This window comes from Suncus etruscus, chromosome 4, assembly GCF_024139225.1.
Source record: "Suncus etruscus isolate mSunEtr1 chromosome 4, mSunEtr1.pri.cur, whole genome shotgun sequence".
In the NCBI taxonomy this organism is placed as follows: Eukaryota; Metazoa; Chordata; class Mammalia; order Eulipotyphla; family Soricidae; genus Suncus; species Suncus etruscus.
The window spans coordinates 161,738,774-161,762,108 of record NC_064851.1 but is presented as its reverse complement, the minus strand read 5'-3'; the positions used below and the strand labels follow the sequence as shown (position 1 = coordinate 161,762,108).

Genomic DNA, 23,335 nt, shown 5'->3' with positions numbered 1-23,335 from the left:
TTTGCCTAGGCATAATTAGCCAGTAGTTAAAATTAGTTTATATTTTATAACTCTTTATGTCTATTTTGTAACCTTTTAACATATATTCGGTTCTTTCACTTGTTTTTTTCTTCTTTCTGTACTAAATTCCTGTAACACAAGTGTAAAACGTTGGGCTTTCTAAAATGTATTAATTTTAAGTAGGCATATAAGTTTTAGTATTATGTTCTATAAATCTTACACAATTACCAGAAATAAAAAAAACGGTGACTATTATAGAGTTTAGGACAGGCATGTGAAGAAAGCCTGACTACTGGCCTTCATTGGCAAATCTACACTTGAAAACTTGTCATTTTGATCTTTTTATTTATTTATTTATTATTTATTTATTTATTTTTAATAAAGCACAAATTGTATTTCTGTCTAGGTTTTGGGCTACACTGCTGAGCAAAAAGAAACTTAAAATTCTCACTTAATGCAAGAATACATATAAATGTAATACCAATATTTTTTTTTTTCATTTTAAAAGAAAGGCAGAATCTATCCCTATGCCCTACGACCCCCTAACCACTCCTTATTTATTGCTTCTTTTGGATTGTTTTCATTAATGTATTTATGTATGTGATAAAGGTTTTTTTTTTTTTCTTGATCCTCACCTGGTAACAATCAGTGGTTAGTCCTGGCTCTGGGGTCAGAAATTGCTCCTGGCTTGGGGGACCATATGGGACGCCAGGGGATCAAACCGCAGTTCGTCCTAGGTCAGCCGCATGCAAGGCAAACACTCTACCACTGTGACTGCTCTGGCCCCTGGTTTGCATTTTCTTATAATTAACAGTGGAATCTTATTTTAGCTTTGAGTTTCTTTTACAAAAGTCATCATTTACTCCATAAAAATTAATTATAATCATTATTCTATTTTTTCCTGAGAATTTATGATTCTTTTTTTTTTTTTTTTTTTTTTTTTTTTTTTTTTTTTTTATTTTTTATTTTTAATTATGAGAACAAGGGTGCAAAGAAAGAGTTACCGTGGAAGGACAATCACCCATAACATAATTCTCAAAAGTCCCCTTGCTGATATCTTAACTTTGAAATTTCAGCCAAAGAAAATTAAGACAAATAAGACAGAATTCATGTACAATTACTTTGTCCCTCAAGTCCCCAGATTGTAACACATTATAATATTTCTTAACTGTACACAAGGTAATTTAAAGCAATAAAACTTATGTAACCCCTTAAACATTACAGGCATAGTATTTTCTTACATTTCCATATACATGCATATTGGCTTAAGTTACCCTCAAATTTTAAGTGAGTTCTTTTTAAGGATTAGAGTCAAAGGAGCACAGTAAAAATGGTGTTAGAGTGGCAATTGTTGTTTGCATAGGCCCACCAAAATATGAGGGACATGGAAAGAAATAACCTTGGCCTAAGTACAAAGAGACCAGACCCCTGAAGTTTCCTGGCACAAGACCAAGTCTAGGCTCCAGGCAAGCTAGATCGTCCAATCCAATACATTGTCTGTAATGCCAACACACTTTTATTTTTCACACAGTCTCTGTGTGATTCTGTATTAAAGTTCCTGGAATCTGCATATCTTACATTGAAGTCAGGATGTGGAACATCCTCTCCTTTCACCTCACAATCATAGGGCAATGCAGGGAGCCCTGTCCTGTAAGCAGGTCGTTGTTGTTGTTAAGTCTTCTCATTGTTAAGGGAAGTCTCTCTTGAGCAGGTCGAAGTCTGAGCAGTGTAGGTCTTCCGTGGTAAAGGATTACTTCCAGGTGATGTTATAGACCAGCCTGGATGTTTCGTAGATGGCTTCCCTGGTTCAGGGGAGGATGGATTATGCTCTTTCTTCTGAGGTCTGTGCCAGGTCGTTATGTCAATGTTCAGGGGGTAAGGTCCCTTTGCACTACAAGATTTGTGTGTTCCAAAATCTATTAGGTAGGATCTTATTTGTATGTATAGTATTTTCCCATTTTGATGTGCCTATGCAAATAAGAAGCAATGCCACGTGGTGTTATTGGCGCATATGGGGGCCATAAGAACAATTCCAATGATTCCCATGACATGGTTCAATCATAAGCATTAAACTGGGGGACTCTTCCACCAAAATTCCTTATTAAACAGCTCAAAAAGAGAAGATAAAAAGTAGTTAGAATCGTCACTGTATAAGACAACATTTAGTAAGAATCATAGCTGTCAGAGAAAAAATACAACATATTCTAAAGAATATGTGTCCATTTTATGTATCTTGAAATGGTTTGGGGTTGTCACACAAAATGCACAGCTTTGGACTGTGATTAGGATTGTACACTACTGAATTAAAGAGAGTAATGTAGGTTAGTATTATTTCAGAGGGGGTTAGAGAGTTAAGGAGTAAAAAAGAAATTTGTAGGGGTGTGGTAAAGGGCAGAATACAAAATGAACATTCTGTATACGCAAAACATAACTTAAGAATAAGGAATATTCTGAATACACGAAGGACGCGCGGGGGCGTAAGCCCCCGCGCGGTTCTGCAGATTTTGGATGCCTAGGGAGGAATTTCTCACCCCCTCCCCCCAGGGCCGGATTAACCAGGCGTGGCCCTGAAGACCCGCCTGGTGTGGGGGAAGTCATGCTCGCCTGGACTAAGTGGTCAGCCCAGGGGTCCGGTGGCTAGCTGTCCTGCCCAGAGCCCCCAACATACCAGTCAAAGGAACCCAGAAATCCTGGCATGCGGAGTGTTCTGGCCCCAGCCGTGCCTCTGCAGATTTTGGATGCCTAGGGAGGAATTTCTCACCCCCTCCCCCCAGGGCCGGATTAACCAGGCGTGGCCCTGAAGCCCGCCTGGTGTGGGGGAAGTCATGCTCGCCTGGACTAAGTGGTCAGCCCAGGGGTCCGGTGGCTAGCTGTCCTGCCCAGAGCCCCCAACATACCAGTCAAAGGAACCCAGAAATCCTGGCATGCGGTGTGTTCTGGCCCAGCCGTGCCTCTGCAGATTTTGGATGCCTAGGGAGGAATTTCTCACCCCCTCCCCCCAGGGCCGGATTAACCAGGCGTGGCCCTGAAGACCCGCCTGGTGTGGGGGAAGTCATGCTCGCCTGGACTAAGTGGTCAGCCCAGGGGTCCGGTGGCTAGCTGTCCTGCCCAGAGCCCCCAACATACCAGTCAAAGGAACCCAGAAATCCTGGCATGCGGAGTGTTCTGGCCCCAGCCGTGCCTCTGCCAGAATTTATGATTCTTAGGAATTTATTTTTCTGAGAATTTATGATTTTTTTTTACTAAGGATAAAATAGTTGGCTACTGTGCATCTATTTCCTTATTTTGTAGAAAGAGGATGGTAATTATATTTTTAAGGAATCTTGATATGCATTAAAGAATATAATAACTATGACCTGGAAATTGTGGTGACTAGAGTGTCTTGGGAGAAAGGAGCATTTGAAGCACAGATCATGTTTTCTTCTTACTAGACCACCTCTATTATTCAACCTCACATTCTTATTCTTTTAACAGAGCATATTATATACTACCTAATTTTATATTCTAACCTCATCTCTTTTGCAATTATATAAAATTGCTGATGGTCAGAAATATATCAGGATTATTTTCATGTTCCAAAAAGTGCCATTGGAAGGATTGTCACTAAGTTCATTTCTAGTAACTAATCTTTGTGTTTTTAATTTGAGAACTTAACCTTTTAAATTTAAAATATTCCCCTCAGCAAAGTTCTTTTGAAATAATAATAGCATACCTTTTTAATTGTTCTGCAAGAAAAATTTATTTTATACAGGTTTCAAAGATATGCCTTATTTTTCTTGTTTTAGATTTTAATTGTCATTATTTATAAATGCTGAACATAGAAGACTCTCTCTTTTTTGGTACTCCCAGAAGTCTCTTGAACATATTGCTTCTGTTGTAATGAGCATTTAAAGTACTTTTATGCATGGAAGTGCAACCAAGTACCATTGGGCCCAATTCAATAATTATCTAAGTATTTTGGTGAGTTGCTTCTGCATGTAGGAACAAGGGTTGTTATCCCCCTTTACTTGATGTTATAACACAATCATAAATTGTCTCTTCTTAAAGTGACACAGGTTTTGTCACATGCAACCTTAAGAACCATGTGTCTAAGCAGTAAAATAATCACAGAGGATTTCAGATTGGCAAGATTTTCACTACAATTAACTAGAAGCATTTATAGGAAATAAATTACAAAGTATTGCTAAATTGTCATTTTACAACAGATAGGAGAAATCATATGTAATGATTCCCTTAAGTCTCATTTAACTTTAAATTAGCTAAACAAGGCAAATTTCTTGATTAAACACGAGATAAATCTAGAAAGCTATGGGTATCAGTAGTCTTGGATCCCTTTCTCCATGATTGTAATGTAGAAGTCATTTCAGAAATTTCTTTAGTGATTCTAATGGAGTGCTCTCCAGGCAGAGACCACTGGACCTATGCAGGGTGATGGTATAGAAGCCCTGCTTAGAATCAAATTTAGGGCCTGGTGAATACAGAACATATGCTCCATCTTTTCCACATCTCCTCTATGTCCATTGGCCTTTCAGCAGTCCAGGAGATAGAATCAGGTATCTTTCACAAAGTAGAGAGGAAAATTTAACCAAAAGAAGATTTTAGGTCTTCATATAAACTATTCCTGAATGATAATAGCATTTTGGTACATAAATTATAATTTTATGGGCTCTCTTGTCTTCTAAAGGTCTGAGTAAGTCAGTACCTTCAATACTTGAGTAAGAGTGTGTCTGTCTATAACATATTAGGAGGGTAAGTATAGCTTATAGTCTCAAAGTTTCTATTTTCTTACATTTTCTTACATTGACCATATCCATCCAATCTTCTAATATTTTAACATTAAGACAGTCAGATTTTTTAAAAGAATTGAGAAATGTATAAACATATGTTTGTTTTAAATATTAGATGTGTTGGTTTCATCATGACACACTTTCACCACAATAAATATTAACAGAAGATAGAAGGAAGAGGGAAAATTTTGTGTTAATGTTATTGTTGTACTGGCAATAACATTGACAGCTAGAAAAATATCTTGATTTTGTTTGAGCAGTTGCTGTATTTTGGGACAAGAACAAAGGTCTGACTGATCATTTAAGTGTGTAACTAATAGCCTTATTTTGAAATCATTCTGTTCTTTAATCCTTATTATCTCTCAGATTAGTGTCTTTATTACTCCCATTTGCAATAACAAAGCAGAAGTTCCAAAAACTTAAAAAAATTATTTCAATTCTGTATTAAGGATATTTACCTTTATATTTTGGCTCTTTTAATAGAACAATCCAAGTTATTACTTTATACTAGAGTTTATAATTAAATCAATATAAGTATAATAACATTAGGAGTTATTTAGAAATACAAAATATTAATTTATAATAGTATATGTTTATAGTATACAATTAATGTTCTGTTTGTTTCCTTTCATGAAAGAATGTAAGCCAGACAATCAAATTAAACATAGTTTAGGCAACTGCTGAAGGCTGCTTCTGTCCTACAACCACCAGTGGGACTTCAATGAATCCACTTCAGGGAGAATGGGTTGCAAGGGCAGCGGCGAAATATGAAATAATGAAACCACACACAGAGTATGTGGGGTCAACACATCTTCTGGCAGAAGTGCGACAAGTTTAATCTTTAAGCAGGGGCTTTATAAGGGAAAAATAGTCCTGGGTATAGGGAAGAATGTTTACAATCACAAAGCAAAGTTTAACAGTAAACAATACTTGAGCTATGGGTGTGAGCCATAAGGATTCTGAGCTACAAAGGAGGTTTTAACTCAAGGCAGCTCTTTGCAAGCTTACTTCAAATGCAAAATCAGGGAATATTAGGAAATAGAAAAAATCTAGGAACATGGTCTTCGCTGAGCTGGGCTCTGTTGTTTTAGAGGTCAAGTAAAGGAAGGAGCCAAATCCCTTAAGGTGTGGTTCAAGCAGCAGCCCAGGATCTGTATTCTGGCTACGCCCTTGATTACCAGAAACTGAAGCTGCAAGGACATATTTTTGTCCGAGATTTTACAAAGGAGAGATAGTCAAATAATGACAGAAAATGTAATACCAAGCATAGATTTCTCTCTTCGGGAAATCCTCAACAATTCACACAGGGGAAAAGCGTCCACAGAGGGCCTTTGGAGGTGGGGGTTATTTCATTTCTCCACACCAGGAAAATCTAGGGATACATCTGCTGTGTCTCCTGAGTTCCCCTAAGTTTATGCATGCATGGCAGGCAACATATGTAATGCAGTATAATATAATAAAAATATAGGTAAGGAAATGTCATCACAAGTCAAAGTTTGTTGAAAGAAAATATGCAAAGCATAAATATGTCCTTTTTAAAATTGAAATACCTAAGTATTTTGTTTTAATCCTGATAGAGGAAATAAAAAAATGCAAACCAATCCAATTTAATTATTCTAGAGGAAAAATGGCTGAATAAGAACTTTATTTTTTGTCTAGATATAAAAGTGTCCGAATGAAAATCCATGAAGTCAGTTCTTAGAAGTTAATTTGGCAAGATAACATGGCTTCCTGTTATTTCTTTAGCATTTTGTAAATTGTGCTACAGGATACCTCATAATGATGGTTGGGATTGGTAAAAATCACTCCAAGATAAAATGGTTTGGAAATCTGAGAAGAGATTAAGTCACTTGATTTACTTCAGTATAATCAGATATTTAGTTGTGATAGTGGATTAATCTACGTGTGCTTGTGTGTTTGTGATTTTTTAGTATCTTTTGATCATAGGCCATTTTTTAAATAAAATATCTTAATAAGCCACAATGGAATAGTCCATAGGTTGTTTTCTCTAAAGAGTGAAGACATCACTTGTGGACAAATAACCCATGGGATATCCCATATAGAGAATTGGCATAGCAGTAATATGCATCAAGTTCACCATGACTTTTCAGTGACGAATTACTGGGAGAAACAGTCATTGAACTAGCCAAAACATTAAATAATTTGATGTTAAATTACTCTAATCTTAAACTATCCAATCTTTTTTATTCAGATTCTGCAACTATGATTAACTTCTTTGTGATCAGAAAGTACCGTGTAGGGGGGCAGTACTCAGAACTCTGTACTCAAGGATGTCCTCAAAGATTTCTAGCAGCACCCAAGAAACCATACACTATACCAAGGATTGAATTAGTGTTGATCATAATCAAGTCATCAGCCTACCTATCTGTCAAGTCCTATTAGAACCTACTACCTGTCAAATCCTATTAAGTTACATTCAAAAGACATTTGGTTCTTAAAAAATTATTTCTGCTAGCTATAATAACCCTGATATAAATATTTGTTCTTTAGAATTAGACACTGATCAGTTTCACTCTGTCAATTGATCTGTTGCTTTCACATGCTATTCTGTTTCAGATATATTCAGAAACTATCATTTTGTGTTCAGATGACAAAAATTAATATCTGAATTATCTGTTGTTTTCAATAGAAATCAAGAAAAATAGGTGATATATTTGAATAATATATTAAATTATTAATTTAGAATCAACATTTATTGCAAATTATTAAAGATATTAACATTTATAAAATTTTTCTCTTTTTTTTTTTTTTTGGTTTTTGGGTCACACCCGGCGGTGCTCAGGGGCCACTCCTGGCTGTCTGCTCAGAAATAGCTCCTGGAAGGCACGGGGACCACATGGGACACCGGGATTCGAACCAACCACCTTTGGTCCTGGATCGGCTGCTTGCAAGGCAAACGCCGCTGTGCTATCTCTACGGGCCCAAAATTTTTCTCTTAATAAGTTTTTTTTCTCAAATACATTTCAGAGGATATATATATATATATATATATATATATATATAAATTATTAACAATATGTTGGGGCCGGTGAGGTGGCGCTAGAGGTAAGGTGTCTGCCTTGCAAGAATTAGCCAAGGACAAATCACTTTTCCATCCCCCAGCGTCCCATATGGTCCCCTCAAGCCAGGTGCAATTTCTAAGCTCATAGTCAGGAGTAACCCCTGAGCATCAAACTGGTGTGGCCCAATAAAACCCAAAACAAAACAAAACAAGATGTTACAAATTTACTATATGACAAAGTACAATAATTTTAAATAGAAATACATGGGGCCAGAGCAATAGCACAGTGGTAGTGCATTTGCCTTGCACTGACTGATCTAAGACGGACTTAGGCTTGATCCCTTGGTGTCTCTCTCATATGGTCCCCCAGCCAGGAGCGATTCTGAGCACATAGCCAGGATTAACCCCTGACTGTCACAGGGTGTGGCCCAAAAGGAAAAAAAAATATTTTTGATGTTTATTTGATATATAATTTTGTATGTTCAAAATTGATTAGACATATATACAAGCTCTAACGTCACTCAGCTATAATGAACATTAATGGCTCAATATACAATAAGGATTTTTTGTATTGTTACTGTACAAATATAGATGTCTTTAGTAATATATTAAGTTGGCTTTATTTTTTTTGGATTAATACAATGGAAATGAATGTCCCTGTCTGGATTAACTAATTAATGTGGCTAACTGAGTTTGTAACAGATTTCTCTGTGAGGCTATCATTTACCCAGACTATGTTGCTGCTGAACTAATGACTTAGAGAGAATGGTCAGGAACTTTTGCTAAGATTAATGTTATCTGCCTCCCCTAGCAAATTAAAGAACAACCAGATACAAAATAAAGGGGAGAACAGGAAGTAGAAAGATGAGAGAGAAGGTAGTGAGTATTGATTTGTTGGTAATTCCTACTACCCTCATTAGAACTAATCTCAATACTCAGTAGCAATACTATAAATTTTGAGTGAATTTTACGTCTATTCTCCTCATAATGTTACAATTGTTGACAGTAAAATTTACTCACATATGCATAGAAAAATTAAAATTATTTGAAGTGATCATTTTAATATTTACATATATATATATATATGATTAAGAATACTGTGTGGGACACCTAGATTTGATCACCAGTACTGTATTGTATAGCCTCTAAATAGTGATAGACATGGCATCCTCAAAATGAAATAAATCCAAATTATAAAACATGATATTTAAAGAAACCATAAATTACATTTTGTGATTTTGATATAAAATTATCTATTGACATAAAAATTATTAGAATACAGTTCCAAGAAACTGAAGCAGAAAGAGTTGCATCAAGGTTCACTTTGTTCCATGAAGCATCATTTTGTCCCAGGTCAATAGACCTGAAGAGCATGCTCAACTTTTCTCTCTAGCCATGCATTTTTTCTTGTCACTTAGCCAAATAATAACACACAAGAAAAACCTCCAAATTGCAAAGGTCATAGTGGGAAAGCAATGCCGAGCCCCATCATGCTTAGTGAACAAAGACGCTAGCCCTTAAGACTGAACTAGAATCAGCTGCATACATCTATATAACATACATAGGCATATTATATATAATCATTCTGATAAGAACTTTAAAGAGGGATGCAGAAGATGTTCAAGGTACTCAGAGCAACTATGTAATGTACAGTCAATAAACCATAAGAGGATATGAGAACAAAAATGAGAAAACTTCAAATAGAAGTAGCAAAACTAAAACACTTGGTAGCCAAAATGCACTATTGACAAGCAGCAAGTACTAAAATTAATGGAAGTTGGCTTTATTTCTATTTCATATTTATTGGTTATATATTAAAAATGTGTTCTACGCTATCAGTCAAAAATTTTCTAATCAATCTAAACATTCTACTTGAGGCAATTCAGAGGTATAAAATTAATTTTATAATTACATATGTATATTAAAGTTTTGGGTTTATGGCTACACACAGCAGTGCTCGAAGCTTATTCCTTACTGTGTGCTTAAATTCACTTTTGGCAAGCCTCAGGAACCATTTAGGAGTACTGGGATTTGAACTGTTGGCTGTGCGCAAAACAAGTGCTCTGTTTATTATACTATCTTTCCAACCCTAAAACTTATTTTGTGACAGAGGATATTGAAAAAGATATAAATGTTCTTTAGCAATTTGCTTTTGAGGCCTTTCCATCTATATTGTAAGACAAGTTATTTGTTTTATCAGCCTCAATATTTCCATAAACAAAGTGGAAGAAGACACGTTTGAACTTTTTTTTTTTTCAAAAAAAAAATTTTTTTTTTGATGGGCCACACTCAATGCGTCCCAGATGCTCAGGGGTCATTCTGGATTTTGCACTCAGAAATTACTCGTGACAGTACTTAGGCAACCCTATGGGATACCATGGATCAAATTTGGGTCAGCTGAGTGCATGTAAAGCACCCTACTGATATTCCATCTCTCTGGCCCAACTTTTTTTTAATTATAAATCTCTATAAGTAGGTAATAAAATAGACTTAGCACTATGCCAGGCATATAATAGATGCCTATTAAATAAAATCTCAGAAAATAAAAGCATTTTATAAATTTTATGGAAATTTTATCTAATATATTTTCTTGTAAAGTATTATAAAATTTTATCACTCATATACAGATTGAAACAATCACTATGTGTCACAGTTGTTGAACACACTATGTGTGACACACACTGTTTGTCATATTAGCTGGTAAAATATAGATAGATCATCAAAACTTCTTGAGGACATTGGTGGAGAAAAACGTGCACTGGTAAAGGATGGTGTACACTGGATGACTGAAACTCAATCATGAAAAGTTTTGATACAGTGCATTTACAAATAATAAAGTGATTATTATTTTAAAAAATAAAGCTACTGTGCAGGGGCCAGGGCATTAACACTGTGTAGAGCATTTGTCTGACTTGCTACTAACCTATGGTCAATTCCTAGCACCTTATTTGATCCTGTAAGCCTGCTAGGAGTGGTCATCAGTGCAGCACTGAGCACTGCTGGGTGTAGCTCCCAAACAAAGCAAAAATAAAAATTTCCTGTGCAATATTTACTAATGGACTGCACTCATACATTTGAGCTCTCTAATGAAATAGAGTTTATGTCATGTTATAAGTGGGGCTACAGCAGTATTATAGGCAAAATAAAGAACTTTGTTCCAGGGTGAAAGAAAAGTTAGAAATTATTTCTGGAATTAAAATATTTTGTCTGTTTCATCAATAAATAGGAACTTTTAATAACATACAAGGAAATATATTTCAAAAGGTAGAAAAAATACAAAATAACTCTACAGCATCATGTATTTTATTATGACTCAATATTGAACCCAAGAGTTATTTCTTACTTCATAAATTATTTGCATATGATTGCTGTATTAGTGTAGGAAAATTATATCACAATTCTTGAAAGAATTTTTTTAAAAAACTGTACAATTAAACTATAATTTTAAAGAAGCACTATCTGGTCACATTCTACAAGTTTTTTTTCCCATCCCACAATTTAGCATATCTAAGGCAGTATCTAACTTCTGTTCAACACAGGAAGAGATAATATTTGTAAGAGGAAAGTTAATGGAACTTTGGAATTTTCATGACAGTAGTCTTTTTCTCTCTCTTTTTCATTCTCTTTATTTCTAGCATGTAGACTATGTGCTATGACTAGGGGTAAATGAGCTTTCCTCTTTTTTATTTTAGAGAAGAAATGAAAAAATGAGTAAATGAGGAAATTAGTTGATAAAGGAGTGAGCTCTGGTGAGCAGAAATTGCACTTAAAGAAGCAGACTTTATTCTCAGGAGAGAGCAAAGGGAAATGATGTGCTGTGTTCAAAAGACAAGCTGAAAATCTTGTCTGATTCAGTCATCTGATGACATTGTATAACTACACATATAAGTATAGAAAAACAGAACCTTCATCATATGTGTAAAGACAGCAATTAAATAAAGTGATGCCAAATTCAAATGGCTTTTAAACAGATGAAGCAAGAAATTATTGTATTTTAAAGTAGAATCTAGTACTTTTGTATGGGAAAAAATAAATTCTGCTAGTCTGACTCAAATATTCTATATTTTGTCATACTTGCATAAAAGATACATTTCTGCTGATACTGGTTTGATGATGATGAATAACGTTTCCTTCCAGATACCTAACAAGAAGCAAAGGGCCATCTTTTCTATGTCAGAGATAACTACTTTAATCTCTACACTGTCTTTACTGTAGCTCAGAAAAGGAACAACAATAAGCACAACTAGAAATAGCATCAACACTATGATTTATGACTAGGAAAATGCAAATATTTCTTATTCAGATAGCTGAAATGAAACTCTATGTTCAATATATTCTTGTGTTAAAAAGAAAACAAAGTCCTTTCAAATATATATATTTCAGCTGTCAGCACTATCGATATGGCAAATAGTTGTTTGTGGCTAAATTTTTACCCAATTACATATCAAGTGATTTTATTTTTATTTTATGGTATTTCCATCTGAGTGTCATTTCCTGCTATGCTCAGGACTTAAATCCTGCTCCATCACTCATGGATGCTCTTGGGAGATTATACATGGTGCACAGGATCTAACCAAGGTGGACATTGTGCAACCTAAGGTTCTACTTTCTGTACTCTCTCCAGCCCCGGAACTTCATTTTAAAAACAGCAAAATATCACTAAAAATTTTATAATTAGCTCTGAGTTTGTATCTTCTATTTTTGTCATAATAAAAATGTGAATTTATAAAATAAATGTATGACAATATTGAATTTTATAAACATGTGGCCACAATCTGTTTTGAAGTAGATATAGTTTTTACATTAACATATGCAGTTTCTGCCTTAGCCTATGGTACTGAAGAGATATTCGGGAGAAAGTATTAAAATACATATCAGATATATTCTTATTGTGAGTTTACAAATACTAATTATGGCTTATCCAAATAATGTTTAAAATTTTAGCTGTTGTTGAAATTTGTTTCTTTCTCTGGCCTCTAAGGACACTGATCTCAAGACAGGTGGGTTATTGAGATCTGATGTGTTCATCTCTATAAACTGAGACTGCTTCTGTCCACTCCTACAAATATCTGTTTCTCTCAGGTATAATTATCCCAATTCCATCATTACCAATATTTTTTAAGATTTCCTAACTAGAGCATAAATCAGGTCCCAATTCTTCAATCTGGGTCATAAATTCCATGCCCAACTTAAAAATTTAATATGAGTACCCCATTGACTCATGGATATAGACAGTGTTTTATTCAGCCTACCATTCTATATAGGAGAACATAAAAGGATATTCAACCAGTTTTAAATATCTTTAGAATGTAGTGCCTTATTCTATTGCTGAGCTGCCTCCTGCTATTCTTTCTATCAGCAAATTTGTTCTAATACTCTTCCTTTTATCCAGCTCCTTGAAGAATTTGTCTGGCTTCAGATTTATTAAGCTTCCTGTCCCTTCTCACACTCTTTCTCTCCCCTTTCAATTAACTTCCTGTTTCCTCTCACATGTACTTTCTGTTTCTCAAACATTTTCTTGGGAGATTCAGAAGACCTTTCTGCCTTATTTGTAGGGATTGTTCCTTTCTCTTTTTTCAGGTCTGAACTATATTTTTGCTAACTGAAAGATACCTTGTCTGTCCTATACAAAAGCCAAACTTATTCATTAATGTTTTTAGATAGCTATATCTATCTATCTATATATAGGTTTGTCACATATATATCAATATATGCCATATGTATCTCTATCTATCTATCTATCTATCTATCTATCTATCTATCTATCTATCTATCTATCTATCTATCTATCTATCTATCTATCTATCTATCTATCTATCTATGGTTTGTCACACCTGGAGGCGCTCAGGGATTACTCCTGGCTCTGCACTCAGAAATTGTTCCTGCAGGCACACAGGACCATATGGGATGCGGGGATTCGACCCAAGGATTGGCTGTGTGCAAGGCAAATGCCCTACCACTGTGCTAAGTCTCCGGCTCCATGATGCATCTTTTCTTCTTTTTGGTTTTGCCTAGCTCAGCAGCACTCAGAAAATGGAAAAAACAGCTCTTTTGTGTGTCTTAGCTCTTCTCTGACCTTCTCTTTGCTTTCAGGTTATTCTTCTAAAAACATAATTCAGGTCACTTTCATCGTTGCTATTTTGATCTAAGTATTATCAAGCTGCCTGCTTTCTGTCTAAATTTGGTATGGCTTTCTTTTTTTATTTATAAAATTTCAGTTAGAATCATTAAATATAAAATTAAAATAGATTGGCAAAGTTTATTTTTAATATATACTCTAACAATCTGCTTCTAACTTTAACAACCATTCTCTGTAAAATAATAATTACTTTTCTCTTTCTACTTCTGCTTGTTCTTTCTAAAGAATCCCTGAATTCTTTCTCTTTTATTTCCTTATACAGTCTCCAAATTTCCAAATTTCTATTCTCAGAAAACTGTAAAATTCTTCATATTAGACTCATAGTACAGCAAGTGATAGGATCATCTGGCATCTTTAGTGCTTATATGTAGAATTGAACGCATATTTACTAAAATATGTGTCAAGGTAAATGTGAGTACAGCCAATACTGCATACTTTAGAAAAATGTATAATTTTTATACCAGTACTATGATTTACTGTAAAATTTTCCCATCATTGGGATGATATGATTATGTAATTATCAATTTACACTAGGTTCCAATAAACATCCTTAGTAAGAAACACATTCCAAGGGAGTATGCAGATGTTCTACTTAGTATTCTGAATGTCATTTTTTAGTTTGAATTTTGGTTGATTAGTTTTATATCTTATGTAAAACAATAGTTACATCTTTATAATGTTAAAAATTTTATTCAGTCACAAAATGTTGGATTTCATATATTTGTATGAAATATTTCAGAACTGAATATCTGAATCTACCTACATACAAGGCCACAACACTAAACATAAATAAATGACTGTCAGCCTTGGATTTGTATGATAAAACTTTTAAAAAATTTTAAATTTTAAAATATTGTGTTGAATTCTATAGCATAAGCCAGAAAATGTGGATAGGAATGGTTGAAAGTGTTGAGAATCCCCACACCCATTTTTCCCAAAAGAAGAGAACTGAAGCCTTTATTAGAAATCATTATTTTCCATCACCTTGGTAGTATGCAAAGAATATTAGTCCTTGAAGAAATTTATTGCTTTCCATGGTGCCTGCTAGACTGTACTCTCTTTTCCTAAATATGTTCTTTCTGGTCATCTACTTTTGTAACCTTGTAGACAAGATGGTGTGGAGTGGATAAAATTCTGCCATCTTCTCAGATTTTTAGGATCTATTTTTCTCCCATTAACTTGTCTCTGAAATATTAGTCTTCAAGTGATGAGCACCTGAACTCAGGTGTAAACAATGAGATTCAGATTTCAGTTTAATGCCGATGATAGGGTACTATGTCAGCCTCTGAAACACTCTTCTGCTTGCTGTCAGAAAATACAGTAGGTCCCAACCCTGCAAATAACATAGCATGTCAAAATTATTTTACAGTTTTTATTTTAGTTTTTAGGAAACACCTGGATGTAATCGGGGCTTACTCCTGATTCTATGCTCAGGGATCACATCTGAGTGTGGGGATTATGAAATGCATGGGATTGAACCAGATCAGCTCCATACAAATTCCCTATCCGAGCACTCTGGTCTCAAGATTGTTTTACCGTTTAAGAAATATCTTCCATCCTCTTTTGAATGTATGAGTTTTAGACAAATTTATTGACTCTTATTTCCCATATTAAAATTTGTTTTTAATTTTATATAAGTATCTAATAAAATTTTATAGCTTTAGTCTTTAGCTTTATTTAGTACTTATAATTTTAGTTAAGATTACATAAAATATAGAATCTTTGAGAAAGAAAGCAAGTTGTGTTTACATTTTCTCTACCAAAGATAACAACTACTCATTCAAATGCTAATAAGCCTATTTGTTTATTCAAATAACCAAATTATAAAATATATACATTTTGGAGAATGATTTGGAAGTTAGCATGTTATGCCACAGCAACTGATGCTTTTAGAAATTCTCCTTGCCTCTTCTGAGGAGTGACCCCCAATAGACTTTTAGGATCATATGTAATTCCAGAGATTGTTGGGGTCTGCCACAGGCAATGCAAATGATTTAACTTCTGTATCATTTTTTCCAGTCCATGAATTGTTTGTGTAACATTTTAATATTTTAGGCATATGAAATATATCTTATATTTCTCTACTATTACACTCATAAATAAGTATTTCTGATATTGAAATTAATATCTACCAATTCAGCAATGTCATCAAACCTTCCTTCTTTATAATTTTGCAGTAATGTCAACGTATAGGTACATATTAACATTGAATCAGGGGAATACCCGCCACCAAATTTGTCCTCCCCCCTTCCCCGTTCCCTTTCTGCAGCCCATATCCCCCACCATCACCCCCCAGGCTGCTAGAGTAGGTGGTCCCCTCTTTGTTTAGCTTACTATCAGTGATCATACATCTGTTTGGCCCTGGTGCCCTCTGAAAGACGCATTATGCCCATTCTTACCTAGTGTGGCCAGTTCTTCTTTATTCCTCTCTATCTAGATACTAAGTATGCAATTTAATCTTACTGTTTACTTTTCTGCACACTATCAGTGTTTTACTCAATTTTCTGCCTTCTTTCATATGAACACTGAATGGACAATAAAGTGCTTTGACCCATTTCCCTGTAAAAAGTCTAAGGTTAGAATCTGGTGTGTGACTTTGGAAAACATGGGACAAAGTTCCAATCAGCCAAGAGGGCAAATTTTGCCCTGGGAACTCTTTTCCTTTTTCAGACCTACATCAGTTTTATCCCTGCCACACTTGATGAATCAGAGTAACAGGTTGAATAAATTGATCAATCAACTGTGTGTGTATGTGTGTGTGTGTTGGTCACACCTGTTTGTTTGCCATAAATTCATGTCTGTCTGTTTTGTACCTAAGCAAAGCCCTTTCCATCCCCCTAAATTTCCCTTCTTGGATGCTGACAATATCCCCAAAATATAAGATTTTTCTTGGTCTTGTTGTTGTGTTTGCTTGTTTGTTTTCATGCTCCCCTTCCTGGCCATTATGTTTTCTTATTTCTACTAGATGATCTTACTCCTTAAGATTCCACTTCAGATAATGACAAAAGAACCACAGGCTCCACTGCTCATTGCAGATCAACACCCCTTGTGATCTGGAGATCCCTCCATCCCCTTCTCCTTTCAGCTTTGTGCCACAAGAACAAGAGGACTGACCCTTGTGACAACATTGGTCAGCTTTACGAGTGGGGTCCTGACACTGGGATTGAGCTTGAAACATGGCTTTGACCTGCAGCTGCAGATCACTGACATTCCCTTGCCTCTGTAACTGTCTCTATTTTGTTGGCTAAAGTAGTTCTCCAGAACTGACAGATTACCTCATTGACTGAAATAATCCTCCGGAATTGACAGGTTATTTTATTGGTTGAAATAGACCCTCAGAACCAACATACTTTGGACTTGATATAGCAGACGAAGGGGGATATTTGTATTTCTTTGGGAACAATGTTTTTATGCCAGTGAACCAGAGGTGGTGGAGAATAGCATCAACTGAGAGATAGATACAACAAGCAGGCCACATTCACCTGGAAACAATAGATTCATATACCAAAGTGTCAGGTTACAAAATTAGCATGCAAAAATCAATGGCCTTCTTATACAAAAATAATGATAGAGAAGAAATGGACATTTTAAAAAATTCCCTTCACAAAAGTGCCATACAAACTCTTTGACAAAGATGAAATACAAATGGCCAAAAGACACATGAAAAAATGCTCCATATCACTAATCATCAGGAAGATGCAAATCAAAACAACTATGAGGTACCACCTCACACCCCAGATATTGGCACACATCACAAAGAATGAGAACAAGCAGTGTTGGCAGGGATGTGGAGAGAAAGGAACTCTCATCCACTGCTGGTGGGAATGCCATCTAGTTCAACCATTATGAAAAGCAATATGGAGATTCCTCCAAAAACTGGAAATCGAGCTCCCATATGACCCAGCTATACCACTCCTAGGAATATACCCTAGGAACACAAAAATACAATACAAAAATCCCTTCCTTACTCCTATATACATTGCAGCACTATTTACCATAGCAAGACTCTGGAAACTGCCAAGATACTCTTCAACAGATGAATGGCTAAAGAAACTGTGGTACATAAACACAATGGAATATTATGCAGCCGTCAGGAGAGATGAAGTCATGAAATTTTCCTATACATGGATATACACGGAATCTATTATGGTGAGTGAAATAAGTCAGAGAGAGAGAGAGAGAGAGAGAGAGAGAGAGAGAGAGAGAGAGAAAGACGCAGAATGTTCTCACTCATCTATGGGTTTTAAGAAAAATGAAAGGCATTCTTGCAATAATAAATTTCAGACACAAAAGAGAAAAGAGCTGGAAGTTACAGCTCACCTCATGAAGCTCACCAGAAACAGGGATGAATTTAGTTAGAGAAATAACTACGTTTTAAACTATCCTAACAATGAGATTGTAGAGGGAAATAGAAAGCCTGTCTAGAGTACAGGGGGGGGGTTGGGTGGGGAGGAGGGGAGATTTGGGACATTGGTGATGGGAATGTTGCACTGGTGATGGGTGGTGTTCTTTACATGACAGAAATCTAAACACAATCATGTATGTAATAAAGTTGTTTAAATAAAAAAAATTAATAAAAATACACAGTAAAAAATCCTCAAATATATTGGAGCCAACTAAATAGGTGAAGGGCCTATACAAAGAAAACTGCAAAACACTGCTTCAAGAAATAAAAGTGGACACAAGAAAATGGAGAGACATACATGGTTTATGAATTGGGAGCATTAACATCATTAAAATGGCAATATTCTCCCAAAGAATTATACAGATTTAATGCAATTCTCCTAAGCCTTAGTAAGGATACCAATGCCATTTTTTTTTAAAGAAGTGGATCAAACACTCCTAAAATTCCTTTTGTCTAGCTAAAGCAACCCTCAGGAAAAAGATGGGAGACATCACTTTCCTCAACTTTAAATTGTACTACAAAGCAATATTTATTAAAGCAGCATGGTATTGGAATCAAGACAGACTCTCAGGTCAGTGGAATAGACTTAACTATTCAAAGAATGTTCTGCCAACATACAATCAAATAATCTTTGATAAAGGGAAAAAAGAGACACAAAATGAAGCCAGGAAAGCCACTACAATACAGCCCCTTCTAAGTGAAGGGGATCTCTCTTTGAGACCTTGCTTTTAGTTCCTTGCCAGTATTACTGCCTCCATTACAGTTTACAGAGAGGTTGCCTTGAATCTTTTCCACAGCAGCCTACTGATTTTCAGCTTTCTCTAAACTGTGTCTGTGGCAGATGTAGCTAAACATACAGAGCATACACACTGCTTTCCTCTAATGCCCTTAACATACAGAGATCACACCCTGCTAATCCCCTACACATACAGAACTCACACTCTACATTGCCCTAATCTGATTGACTGGGGCACATTATAAATACCCCACTCTCACCTAAAATAAATGGAGTAATCTCTTCAAAATGTCTTGGGATCTGACATCACTGGTTTTATCTACCCCTGCATACATGGAAATTTCTTCTAGTTTTCCTACACTGGAAAAGCAATTCCAAGTGTAATTTTACATAATAATCACTTATTCATTGAAAGGTCCTCTCTCTCCTTTGGTCTAACACAGCATTCATCTTCCTGGCTCTGTCACACTTTCTTTTTTTGGCCCCATGTCCTCTTTGTCTTATCAATTAACCTCTAGTCTTATACTAGGTCCACCCTTTCATATGTGGTCACACTGGGATATTCTGCAAGCCTACTAGTTGATCTAATGACCTCTGGTTGTGAAACACTATTCAGCATACAGATAGGCCATGCAATATTAGAATAAAATACTTAGATATTTGTCTCTTAAAGAGACAAATCAGGAAAAAATGAGTGTTATGTATAGGGTGTGCCCCATGGTAAAATGACAAATCACTGGTACAGAATGATTGGATATTACTGCAAATAGTCTGCTTAATTTGAATGCAGCTTACCTGGGTTTGATCTTCAGTACTCCTTATATTCCCTTAACCACGCCAGGAGTGATTCCTGTGTGCAGAGCATTGAGTAAGCCAAAAACCAAGTGTGCTGCCCCAAATGACAAGACATAAATCCAGACACATATATATTGGCTTACACTTTGAGCAGATAGACTAAGCACTCTTTCATTATGAGCTCAGACAAATTGTCAGTCTAAATGAGACATTGAATGAAAGTACTTACCACAAGTTCCAATTTATTTAGATCTATCAATTCATTAATCTGTTTGGAATTAGAGAATAAGTTAATTGAATTTTGGTAGCAGCAATAATAATCCATTTATAAAAAGAGGATTGAAAAATGTTCAGTTTTTATTTTGAAAGGTCCCTGAATTTGGTGGATAAACATACATGGTGGTAGGGTGTTGAGTTAAATATTAATTATTGAATTTTAGTGTAGTTGGATAGATGAAGAGGCCTTTCTTGCCCAGTCCAGTGCCTGCAGCCCCTTCAGTCTGTGGGTTTGTTGGTATCAGGGTAAGGGGGAAGAAATGATGCACAGCAGTCAGATTAAGTTTCAGGAGAAATGCATCTTTATTCCAAGACCTAATCGCCATGTGCATATCTCACATGGCTTCTAAGCTAAGTAGCCTCTCTGCATCCAACATATGTCTCTGATCTTCTTCTGCTGAGTCTCTCTGTCCCCTCTCCCAGGCCACTCTTAATTACCAACCACAGACCCCTCCCAGTGGTGGGAGGGTCTCACAGTCCAGGTAAGGTAGGCAGCAAGTGGGGGGAGAGATAAGGTAAAATGAATTAAACAGACATTTCTTTCATACCTCGTTAAATTGTAGTGTCCAACCTTGACTAATTGAGGTTGTTGATAGGCTCAAAGTAAGATTTTCCTTTCCTGACATCAAGATGGCAGGGTACTGAGTTTTCAACATTTTGCTTATCATTATATGCAATGGAAGGTAAATATATTTTTTTGGAATCTAATACTTCTGCTCTGCATTGCTTTATTGAGAGCCATTTTATCATAAGAGAATTTCAATCTATCATCTCTATTTTCCTGACAGGTGCTTTCTTGAATTTCACTGTATGCAGTTAAGTAAGATGAAATACTCGACTTTCTATTACAACCTATCCTTTGGTGGTTTATTTTATGACTGCACTGGAATGATGTTTTTACTAAAATGATCAAATGTTTTAGGATGCTGAAAGGTGGAGCCTTGTTTTGGGAACATTTTATGACTCAGGAGACTAACAGGTTTTAACTATCAGAATAAATGTGCATCAAATGATATCTTTCAAGCTACTCATTTCAAAAGTTTGCCATAATAGTTTATTTCATATTAAAACATACAGACCCAGACTAATTCGTATTCCTCCTAACAGTCTTAAAGTAATAATAAGAACAGTAAATGTTCCACTTTCTATTTGTGAATGCTAATTATTTGTTTTGTCTCTCTTATGCCATAGATGAGTGAATTTACTTGGTGTTTGTCCCTTTTATACTTACTTTGCTTCACATTATACCCACTTGTTTCTTTCAAAATGCACAAAAAATAAAGTTTTAAATATTTCTTATAGCTATGTAGTATTCCATTCTGTATATGTATATGTGTACACCATAATAATTTCGTATTCTTTCTGCTGTCATTGGATATTTGTGTTGTTTCATTCCCTGGCTATTATATGCAGCATATCAATAAATATGTGTGTATTTGTATTTCTATTTTTTTGGTTTTTGGGCCACACTCGGTGACGCTCAGGTGTTACTCCTGGCTATGCACTCAGAAGCCACCCCTGGCGTGGGGGACCATATGGGACACCGGGGGATCGAACCGCGGTCAGTACTAGGCTAGCGCTGGCAAGGCAGACACCTTACCTCTAGCGCCACCAATGCAGACCCGCGTATTTGTATTTTTAATAAATGTCTTCATATTTGTGGAATAGATACCAAGAAGTGAAGTTAGTGTATAATAGAAGAACTTTATTTCTACTCTTTTTCAATTCCATACTGTTTTTCTCAACTGAACTAGGTGACATTTCCTCTATAGTGATTGAGGTTTCATTACCTTTTCAACACATCACCAACAACATTGGTTGTTTCCTGGCTTTTTATTATATGCTATTCTGACTGGTATAAAGTGATATATCATCACCATTTTGATATTCATTTACCTAATAAAAATAATAATAAATGAATAATAATAAAAATAAAAATAATAATAAAGAGTAATGAATAATTTTTATATATATGGTGGGAATTTTTTTTCCACAGGGGAGAGCGCGAATGCAGTCCCCTACTACCACAAATTATGCAGTCGAGTTTCCCACATTTGGGGAAATCGCAGCAATGGATAAGCCTCGCCCTCAGGAAACCACCTTCGCGATCTTGGTATCTCCCCTGCCAGGTAAGTACCTGGTGGGAATTTTTATTGGTGTATGTTGATCTTCTGTCTCCACTATTTTTGTAATTATTGAAATTTTTTACATTTTAAGCATTGTGAACCTATATATGTCATTGATATTCATCCTTTATGTGATATATAGTAAAACAACATTTCCTTTATTTACAAGTGTCTTTATGTTAGCTTCCTTTTCTTCTACTATATGGGAGCCCTTTAAGTAATCCAAATTGTATATTTTGTATTAGTTATTTCTCAATAGAGTTAAATTGTTGAATACACATGTGATTTCATATTCTTTAGAGTTCTGCATTTTCTTTGGTGTTTTTATTAATTTTAATGGAGGAGCATTTCTGTCCATATTTAGAGCTTACTGCTTATACTGGGATCAGAAAAGACCCATGAATGGAATGTGCTTGGATCTAAACCTGAGTGGCCCTATACAACCTGGTACTGTCTTTCTAGCTCCTTAATATATTTTATATAAAATTAGAAATCTTTTATCTATTTTGAATTAACTTCTGTGTCTGGGGTTAAACATGGATTGGAGTTGATTTTCTTGCATGTTATCATGCTTTCCATTGTTGAAGAGATACTCCATTTGCTATGTAACCCGCTCCAAAGATAAATTTTCCATAGATTAATTTTCCACAAATGTACAAGTTTATTTCCGAGTTTGCAATTCTCTTTAGCTGGTCTAAAAAGTATATATTCATTACAACTCTATAAAGTTTAGTTTATTACAATACTACAAAGCTTTAGACAGTATTTCTAAGTACAGAGATGCGATACATCTTACCCTTCATTTTTTCTCAGAACAGCTGTAACTATTTGAAGAACTTTATAATTCCATAGAAGTTTTAGTAAACTTTTTAAACATCATAAGAAAAACATTATCATAATTTAGATGACAATACTTTTAGCATTGCTTGTATGTCTATTATTTTATTAACACTTTGATTACTTCTTTTAATTATTTAAAGTTTCAGAGAAATTACATCTTTACTTTAAGAAATATAGTAGTAAGATTTAGTTTTTCTAAATTTTATTAT

At 35.3% G+C, this 23,335-nt stretch overlaps 1 long non-coding RNA gene and 1 pseudogene across 1 annotated transcript in view; both read right to left on the bottom strand.

The window, feature by feature from the left end:
- The window catches only part of LOC126006085 (uncharacterized), a 1,493,032-nt gene that overhangs the window by 679,016 nt on the left and 790,681 nt on the right, over window positions 1-23,335 (bottom strand). The gene's annotated exons all lie outside the window — the stretch shown is intronic.
- On the bottom strand, window positions 22,154-22,297 carry LOC126008100 (uncharacterized; annotated as a pseudogene).